At 38.4% G+C, this 10,294-nt stretch overlaps 1 protein-coding gene across 1 annotated transcript in view; it reads left to right on the top strand.

The window, feature by feature from the left end:
- The window catches only part of NAV2 (neuron navigator 2), a 783,367-nt gene that overhangs the window by 92,721 nt on the left and 680,352 nt on the right, over positions 1 to 10,294 (top strand). The gene's annotated exons all lie outside the window — the stretch shown is intronic.

Raw genomic sequence — 10,294 nt, 5'->3', positions numbered from 1 at the left:
TTATTATTTATTATTTATTTATATATAGCGATCAGTACATTTTCATGAATTAACAGTGGTACAATTTGTGATGTAAACATGAATCTCAAGTAAAATCCCACATTTCTTGGTGGCAGGAGCAGGAAATGATTCCTTGCAGCCAATTAGGTTTATTGTACCTTTATCATAGTGTGCTTCTGTTTCTGTGCTAAGATTTAGTCAAGAAAGTGTAATAATGCCATAAGTCAACATTTATTGCAGTGGTTACAATGAGTCAGAAATTACTAGGCCTAGTGAAGATTCACTATATTAAATGTTCTTATAAATGCAGACATGAGCATGAAAGGAAAAAAAATGTTTTAAAACACTAAAACATAGCTGAACATAGTGTTCAAATCTAAAGCATCCTTTTGGACTTTAGAATCCAGTCATACTGGCAATGTGGAAAGAGAATATCCCAGATATCCCAGTAAAGCAGATATGCAGAGTGGCTGATTCAATATCCAACTGATTAATTCAGCACTATAGTTATACAAAGGTGGATTCTAAACAATTATGAATATTTCAAGAGATGCTTCAATTTTTGTTTATTTTCCTTCTCATTAAGGTGAACATAATTAGCGTTCTACATCTCAAATTCTCCTCCCTGCCCTTTTTGCAGGGTTTCACTTATCTGCCTCCAGCTTGTATTACTATTATGGAAGCTCTAATGCTTCTGGCAAGATAGTGGCACTCATGGAGATTCAGAATCCCATTAAGAGGCTGTAAACTATGAACCATGGAATATCAGAAGGACAGAGGTTGAGAAAATCCCTTATATACTTTAAGCCTCCTTTCTTTCTTTTTAAGCTAAAGAATGCAGTTGGTGGTTTAATAGTTGGCTGGGGGGGGGGAGAGGCAGACTTTATAAGAGTTCAAGAATAAAAGGATTCTAAGAAGGATTGCAAAATCCTGTGAATATTTCTGGTCCTTCTCAGTTAATGGCTGTTTTTCTATAACTGTGAATTTAAAAATAAATAAATAGAATAACAGTAAGTGAAATCATGAAAAGAAAACTGAGAAGTGTAATCGGATTCAGTTGTTGTGTGCCGTCAAGTCATTTCCTGACTTAATGGCGACCCTAAGGCAAAATTATCGTGGCAAGTTTGTTCAGAGGGGATTTGCCTGATTATGCCTTCCACTAGGGTGCGAGAGTGTGACTTGCCAAGGTTACCCAGTGGGTTTCCATGACTGAGCAAAGAGTCACACCCTTGTCTCCAGAGTCATAGTCCAGTGCCTAAATCCACACCATGCTGGGCCTCGGTAAAATTCTATTAGTTCCTTTTTACCCCCAGTTCTGGTTCAGAGACTTGTTCAGTGCTTAACTGATTAGAACTGAAAGTATACATTAGTTGTTCATTTGAATGCGCATTAAAATATATAGTTGAATTTGCTATATATGCAACCTTGTTCTCAGTAGAATAGGCACTGAAATATTCAACTACACATTGCCATTCACTTTGTCACATGCAGTAATTAACAACCCTGGATAGATACTGTTTAAAAATTGAAACTTGGGCTGGATTGGCCATCTATCTTCATTTTATATTTTTTTTCATCCATTTCTTTCTTTTTTTTTTTTTTACTTTTTAAAATATTTTTCAGTTTAATTACATTTGAAGCCACTGCTTTCCTGAAACTGTGATGTCTCTTACCACTGTCATTGTTAGGTAAAACCTTTATGTATTTGTTTTTATTGGGAGCATCTGACCTACCAGCACTTTACAGGCAGGAATTTTTATGTCTACATAAGTGTTGTATGTTTTTTAAAAAGGTATTTTGTGTTCTGCACAACAAAATACCCTATCTAAGGAATTTCACAGTACTCCCAGTGTTTAAATTGATCTATCTTTTTTTTTTTTAAATGTACAGTACTACCTATTCTCTGCACAGCTTTGCTTAGTTCAGATTCTCTCCCTCCCTCAATTTCCCCCTTATTCCTTTCCTACAAACACACACAGACAGTGCCTTGGCTGTCAGGTCTCTCTTCTGCATGAGAAACTGCAGAGAAAATCTTCCTCCCGGATCAATCTTGACTTTCATGAATAAGGCTTGACGTAAATCTTGTCATAGGGAAAATAATGAAATGGTGATATGAACTTTCAGTCTGGATGCCAATAATCCTTAGTATTTCCTCCCAGAAGAAGCAGTAATTTCTCCATATTGCTATAGTATAAATTTTAAGCAAAGGACAAGACTGGCATTAAAAACAACACATTGATACATAAAGGTTACAAGATATGAGAGTCTTAGAATAATTTCCAGTAATGGTACACTGTAGTTCACAAACATTACTAATAAGCATCCTTATAGGAAACCATGCAATAAACACCATCTTATCTTCACGTCTGAAAGAGACCAGTTCAAAACTGAATGCTACCAAAATTAAAAATAAAGTAATGATGGTTCTCTTACTGAAAATGGAAGTAGGCCTGATACCACTGGCACTGATTTCTGCCCTTGGGTCTGGAACTGCTTGCTGTCCCATGCTGTGTTTTGGCTTACTTAGCTATGAGCAGCCTGCCAGTTTGAGTTCGTATAATGGTCTGTAACAACACTATATCAGAGCATTGTGGGTAATCAAGATAGCAGGTGGCTTGCAGCAGCCTGTCACAGATCATGGCATGCTGTGCTGCTGCCTGCCACCACCAATAAGCTTGTCAAGGGGCAAGGATGTTGGAAGGGTCCTGCTTATGTCAAGGGGTGATGGGACATGGAGGTCTAGCAGATGACACTTGGGATGTATCTCCTGAAAATCTGGAGCCAGACTTGAGAAGTAGCCCGTCTTCCCCTCATGTCTTATTCCCATGTTCTGATATCTTGTCTTTGTCATTGGTTGTTGTGGGAAGAAGCAGATAAATTCACAGCACAGTCACATCTGAACATAGGTTAAGTTGTATTTCATACTGCAAAGGAAGATAAGAGAATGCTGCCCGTATCAGGTGGCAGCCCTGTATTTCTTATAATATTTCATTGCACCCTCATTCATTTTTGCGAGTATGCCAAGCATTTAAAAAATGTGAACAACAGAGTTGGCCAAAGAAAGTAGTGTCTATTTTGCTGCATGGCACATATATAAAGATTTGTGGCAGGTAATTATATATTTTCTAGCTTTTAGAAAGCAGAATTTTAAGTTAGCAGCAGCGGCAGTATTAACAACAACAACAACAACAATATCTCCAGAGGTGCAGCTAAAAGACTTCCTTTCCCAGATTCTCTGCTGCAACTGGAACAGAATACAAGTACTGCACAGTGATTTTCATCTGTCATAGTGGAAAACATTTGCTTCCACTGTCTGATTTTGTTTTTATCTCACTTGCCTAAGTTTGTTTCAGGGGAAAGGAAATAGGATTCTGCTATTAAATGTCAAAAGCCAATCTGACAAAAAGGTTAAACTTACGAGTAAGAAAAAAAAGGCAGAAGGAAACAATGTTTCTTTTTATTTCTTGATTGATTATGATTTGTAGACTGACTGATCTCAAAGTTTTAGCGTGAATAAAATTATGTTAAATCTATAAAAAGTAATGAAAAATATATTTACCTCCATTCTTGCCCAACAGTAGCCTATTAACATAACAATGTCATAGCTTCTCAAAGATCTTTAAGGTCAAACAAGGAAGGCAGCTACCAAGAACTCCTAGTTCTAGCAGTGGACAAATAGTAAATTTATGGTAGTGGCTTCAGTGAATCTTAAAGGTCATGATTGCCCATCAAGGTGGAAGCAGCTGTTTTCACCTTCATTTATGAAGCAATTAGAAAAGAACCGTCTGTGGTTCAGAATCTTCCCTCTACTTAAGCAGTTACCTCTCACATGGAAGTTTTATGTAGCCATATCTGATTTCTTGATTATAGAAACACAGTAACTTTCATGGTGCGGGCTTGCATAGGATTTGGAAGAGATTGCCTGGGTGTTAGGATACTCCTTGTTGTATGCTTTCAAGTCATAATGGTGATCTAAGGCGACCCCATCATCAGGGTTTTGTGGGGGTTTTTTTTGGCAAAATTTGTTCAGAGGAGGTTTGTCATTGTCTTCCACAGAAAATGAATTAGAACACCATTTAGTAGTTGACCCAAGCATTGTCAGAACATAGCCTGATGAGAGGAAAGACGGTATTCTTGAACCTTTTTAAGCTGGTAAATTTAGGGGATTTCAAGTCTCTTTTTTTTTACTGTATATCGTATTTAGAACATCAGTTAAATTAATGTTATTTTTTGTGATCTTTTAAATCAGACAACAGTCCTAGCTCTAATTCACGCCAGTTTTACACATGGTGTTGTCAGTTGATGTCGTGTACTATCAATGATGACTTTTGTGTGAGGAAGAGCCATCACAGATCAATGGTACAAGCAACATCTCCTTATCTGACAAGTGGTAATGTTGATGATGACATTGTTTTCCTTACATAGATGTTCATACATGCCTCTGGAAGTCAAAAGTCTCCTTCTGCTCTGGAAATAGGGAGCTTTACATGTCTTTTCTCCCATTCTGACGTGAAAATGGATTACAGAAATTAAAACAAAGGGGTAGTATAGAGGCTTCATGCTAAATCACAGGTTCAATCCCTGCATATGACCATGGTTGGGGAAGAGTGCTGTCTGAACCCCTGACCCATGTTGGCAAGCCTATGGCATGCATGCCCTCTGGCATGCAAAGCCATGTTCAGAGAGCACACAGCAGCCAGCAGCGGAGAAATGCACATGGCCGGCCTAGCTCCTTGGTGCAGAGAAAGCGAGAGAGTGGGCTGGGCCACTGTAGACAGGTGGGTAGGAAGGCAGACTGGTGCCACCCACTACCCTCCTTGATAATCAGGTGCTGCTGGCTCTGCTCGTCCACCCACCTCTCTCATTCGGTTCCTCCCACTCGCCAGCCCCCTCATGGCACACTCTCAAGGGGAGAAGGAAGCTGGCTGACCAGCCAAGGTCACCTCAGTTGAGTGCTGCTGGGGTTTTTTCCTTTTTAAAACACAACACAAACACACACACCTAGATACCTCCCCCCCTCCTGTTTGTTAAGGAAATCATTGGAGGAGTGTGTGTGTGAGAGGATGGGCAAAGTATCTGTGTCTGTGTGAGTGTGTGTGGGTGTGAAGGGTGAGTTATGAGTAGGTTTTTGTGTAGCCATGTGCAGTGTGGGTGGTAAGGAATATCTGTGTGTGGTGTTGGCAAGGGGGCAAGTAATGAAAATTGTTTTTGTGTGTGGTGTAAGGGTGAATTATGAAGTGCAAGTGTGTGTGTGGAGGGGGGATTAGGAGTATTTGTGGAGGGAGAAGCAAGTTTAATGAAATATCTATGTTTGTGTGCATGACAAGTGTATGTAGGGAGTGGGCGAGTTATAAAGTGTGTGTTTGTGTGTGTGGTGAGTGTATTTGTGTATGACAAGGGGACAAGTAATGAAATATCTCTGTGTTTGTGTGTGTGGCGAGTGTGTGGGGGGAGGGGTGTATGAGTAATTAAGTATCTGTGTGTGTGGCAAGTATATGTGAGGAGGGAGCAAGTTATGAAGTATCTTTGTGTTCGTGTGTGTGGGGAGGGGTGGGTGAGTAATAAAGTATCTTAGTAATGAAGAATTTTCAGTAACGAAGTCTGATTAAATATCTATTGCAAATCTCATGCCAGATCTTGGGGGAAGTTTCAAAGAATCAAAAATCCCATGAGATGTCACACGATATTACACAGGTGCCTGTGAACCCTGCTTCCAAACAGCAAACCTGCTACCCAATTGCACTAACTGGCAGACATAGCCTCAAAACCCTTGGCAATGTCATCAATGTCAGTAACCATGCCAGTGCCAATGGCTTTTTTCTTGATAGTTGACTGCCCATTGGCATCACCAGCAGGTGGAAGCCATTTTGCTTTACTCTGTGACATAATGCAGGATCTGCAGAAATATGAGTGCAACTTGATTAGTACACAGCAGTAATGTACCCACACCAACCAGGAGTGAAGGTGAAATCACATCCCAGTGAGGAAGGCCAAGCAATGCAGTCATGGGACAAAATGTAAGCAGAAGTCAGGGCAGTGAGGACATGTATTGGTACAAGACAAAGACAGCATCTAATTTCCTGTTGTGTCCTCTGCTTGTAAGGTATCAGTTCAGGTTGCTACCTATCCACCATTCCCATGTGTGACAGATCCCTTTTGCTTTTACTGGGGCTATAGAACTGGACTGTCAGGACCCTGGCAAGCCTCAGTGCATCTAGCATTCAGTTTCACGAGTCGCACATTCTGTAGACTTGCTCTTCTATTATCTACTTGGATGTTTCCTTCCTGTACACTCCTAATGGCTTTAGTGATGACCTCTAGTAACTTCTCTATTGTTAGTGGGCATTTGGGGTGGCTTTTTGGCTTATGGTTTTCTGCCTTTCTATGAGTGACAAGTCATTTGGGGTTCTATTACACACTAACTGAAAGTGTTCATTGAAGAGTGGGCTGAGATCATTGAGGCTGTCTCAATCCAGGCAGATGTGACTCGTCATAACCCCCAGGGGATAACAAGCTAATGGTTTGTCCATAAAACCATGCAGCTTTTGATAGTCCCTTCTGAAAATGAATAGAGCAGCACTGAAATCATATGCTGCATTGTGATAACATAATGCTCTTACAAAGCTATTCATTATACAAGCCGCTTTGGTGGACAAATTAGACATGCAGAATTTTCAGCTTTTGCCTGATTCAGGGTTTAATTAATTTAGTGTAATAAGCTGTAAGCACATTAATATCAACAAAATACTTTGTACTGTTATCTGTAATACTCAGATGAAATGAAGCAAGCATTGTTGTTGGAGTTTTTTTAACAATAGAGACTTAGTGGTGTTACAAATAATATTTTATAATTTACCGAAAGATATAAGGGCAAAAAGTATAATAAAATAACAAGAAAATCCCACAGTTGTTTTCTGCAAAAGCTAAACTATTGAGAATGGGAATACCAAAAAACAAACAAACAAACAAAAAACCCTATTACAGAAATGGATTCATCACTGGATTTTAAAAATATATATAATTAATTGGTGCCTTGTTTCGGATGGTATCAAGACATAGAAACAAAAACACAGTGTTAAGAAAAATGTCTTAAGAAGGTCCAAGGGTCTAAGCACACAGGATCTTTCAAATAGCAATATAGCCAAGGACTACAAGATTAAGATATAGGAACAGGAAAACAGACGTTATACTAATATTGAAAAACATTTTTTTTTAGCTTGAACATTTAGTGTTCTGCCAGTGGCACAGCTGTGGGCCATTAAATCCATCTATGAAAATGTTTAGCTTTTTACTCACAAGTAACATTGTCCTCTGAGCTTGGAAAAATTACTTTTTAGAAGTAATTTCTTCATGTTATTTGTTAACAGTGTTTGAGGAGTAATCCATTGTTGATATCTGTTACAATGGATTTTAGCTTGAAAAGTAACATATCTCATTATCCATTGCATTGCTAGCTGCTTTTCTATTACTTTCAAAATATGTTTGTTTCACTGCCAGGGGATTCTACAAAGTTCAGTTCCGTGGCTTACTAAACAGGGCAGCTCTACGTGGACATAAAGGTACTCCACAGTATTCCCTCTGCACCCTGATAGCTACAAAGCTAATCAAGTACACCTTTGCAACATTCCTTCAAGCATCGTGTTATTTAAGACCTCTCAACAGATAGCATGTGACCAATACAGAAAGACATAGGTGGGGAGTTTTGTAAAACCATATCTATCTTTCTTGGAAGAAGGAGAGAGAGAAAAAAAAGAGAAATGGGTATTGCCATGACAGATGAACAGTCACTGTATTATTGGGGTCCTTTCCACACAGTGGGCATGGACAGGTTGGATGTGTATTGTGAGGATGAAATGGCAGGGGCAGTCTCTAAACTGGATGCATTAATTTGAAGGTGAAAATAGAACCTACTTGCCTACAGCTTTATATGTATAGAGCTCTCTGTTTGCTTTTCCAGTATTCCCTGTTGTTGAGAGTGAGCCCTATAAGCTCTTACGACCTCCAAATGAATGGATAAAGGTCAGCGGAGAATCTGCCATCCTCATCCCATTCTCTTTCCCCAACTCCCTCCCTGATGCATTTATTTTTTCTCTGAAAGGGACTTTGGCCATTCACCTTTCAGTTTCTCATGTAGCACATCTTGGTATAGTTCTTTAGACTTGGTAGGAATTCTGCCTTTCAGGTTGCGATTATGATTCTCTTCCTTCTGTCTTACATTTATTGTCTTGGCTGTGAAAAAGCCCAATTAGTGTGTGATCTCTGGAGAAATGTCTTCAGAGAGTGTACAATACAATGAATGCTCTTTCATTCTGGTTGAGACTTGTATTGCATTGATCTGCCAGAATATATGTGGAATCCAAACTGATTTTTATTTATTTTAACTAATTAAGCAGCCCTAAAAGTTCATGCTGGGCTGTGAGAGTCAAGCTGAAATCTTTCATCTCAAAAACCATCCACTTTTACAGTGCTTCTTTAGGAAGGACTTTTTAAACGCTTCCTATGCAACCAGATTAACTTCACATTATATCCAGAGTGACATTGTTGGACTTGTACAAAGGGTACTATAAAGATGTAATAATAATTAAAAATACACTTTTTGTCCTGTATGGTATCCTTTTTGGTAAAGTTCCAAACTACATAGCAATTCTTGGCAAGTGATAAATGGTTTTTAATTGGTGTCAAAGGAATGTGCACTAAACTAAATTAGCAGCTAAGTGGAAAGTTACTTCCTTTAACATCCCTCCAGTTGGATCATTCCAGTGAAGCAGATTGATGTTACTAAGGTACAAAACTAGCTTGGCAGAACACATCTTTTGTACAAAACATATAATTTCGTACTTCTGTCCCCTCCATCCTATGAAGCTAAGTGATCAGTTTAGTTCCACAATATTTATAAACAGATAATTGGAACCCATTGTTCAGCTTTGCTGCTCTTCAAGTGTGCATTTACGCTGTTAAACCAGAGACACCACTGGCATAATTTTTTATCTCCCCCATTGATATCATGCAACATAATATATATGTTTTCCAGGTTGCTGAAGATGAGCTGTCAAAAATTTAAATAGGGCGATGTTCTAAAATATATGCTTAGAATTGAAAGAGAAAATATTTTGGCTTCTCTTCCTGCTTCCCATTCTTAATGTTCTTTGTAGCTAATAATAGCCTGTCATGAGCAAGGCAATGATTGTATCCATCCTGGATCATCTATTCACAATAACTCCAGGCTTTTTGCTATTGCAAGTGGGATTTTAACCCAATTGTAAATGGGTTTCAAGGATATTCCACAGGATCTGAGCTAAATTAAGAGGTGTCTGTGTAGGCAGCAATATATTTCAGACACATTTATAACAATAGCCTACCAGGGGGCAATTGTTCTGGAAGCTGCTAACACACAGGGAGAGCTTTTCCATTCCATCATTCTCTTGCCTTTTGTTATCAGTACCTTGAAAAGTTTTCTCTACCTGGACCCCCTAAGTAATATTCACCATGCTCAGATTTTTCCACCAATACTTTTTATTGAGTTTCCACATTAAAAAACAACAACCCATAAACCAAAGACATTAACAGAGGTAACAACATTGACCAACATTACTCCCCCCATGCTTTTACATACATGATTTTCTGCATCCCCACACATAACACATGAATATATGTGTATTTATGTATTTCTTGATCAGTGTTTTCTACATTTACTCCCTTTTATATACTTAAAAACTCAAAAGCTGTTTCTACTGTCATCCTTTCTTTCTTTATAAGAAATTGATTAAAGGGATCCCAATCTTTGAAAAAATTGTCTGGTGATTTTTGCCTGATGATAATGGATAGTTTTTCCATTTCTGCCAGCTCTAATGTGTTTAATATCAGTTCTTCTTTGGATGGTATCTCCGGGCATTTCCATTTGCTGGCATACAGTACTTCAGCTGTGAGCATCATATAGTGAATGACTTTATAGTTAATGCATTTAATCTTGTCATTTGTCATTCCTAGTAAAAGTAACTCTGAACTTAAGTCTGTATTCATTTTGAATATATTCTGCACAAAATTTTGTATTTGCTTCCAGAATTTCTTAGCTTTTACACACATCCACCATAGGACGTAAAACAGCCACCGTGTTTCTCACATTTCCAACATAGATTTTTGCTGCTTTAAACATTTTAGCAATTTTAACTGGAGTCATATACCACCTATATATAATTTTTAGGAAGTTTTCCTTAAGGTCGTAATATAATAGGCCCTTAAATCTTCAGTTCCACATTTTCCCCCTCTGTCCAACTCAATACTATAAATGAAATCC

Source organism: Sceloporus undulatus, chromosome 1 (genome assembly GCF_019175285.1).
Source record: "Sceloporus undulatus isolate JIND9_A2432 ecotype Alabama chromosome 1, SceUnd_v1.1, whole genome shotgun sequence".
In the NCBI taxonomy this organism is placed as follows: domain Eukaryota; kingdom Metazoa; phylum Chordata; class Lepidosauria; order Squamata; family Phrynosomatidae; genus Sceloporus; species Sceloporus undulatus.
This window is presented reverse-complemented; position numbering and strand designations above follow the sequence as displayed.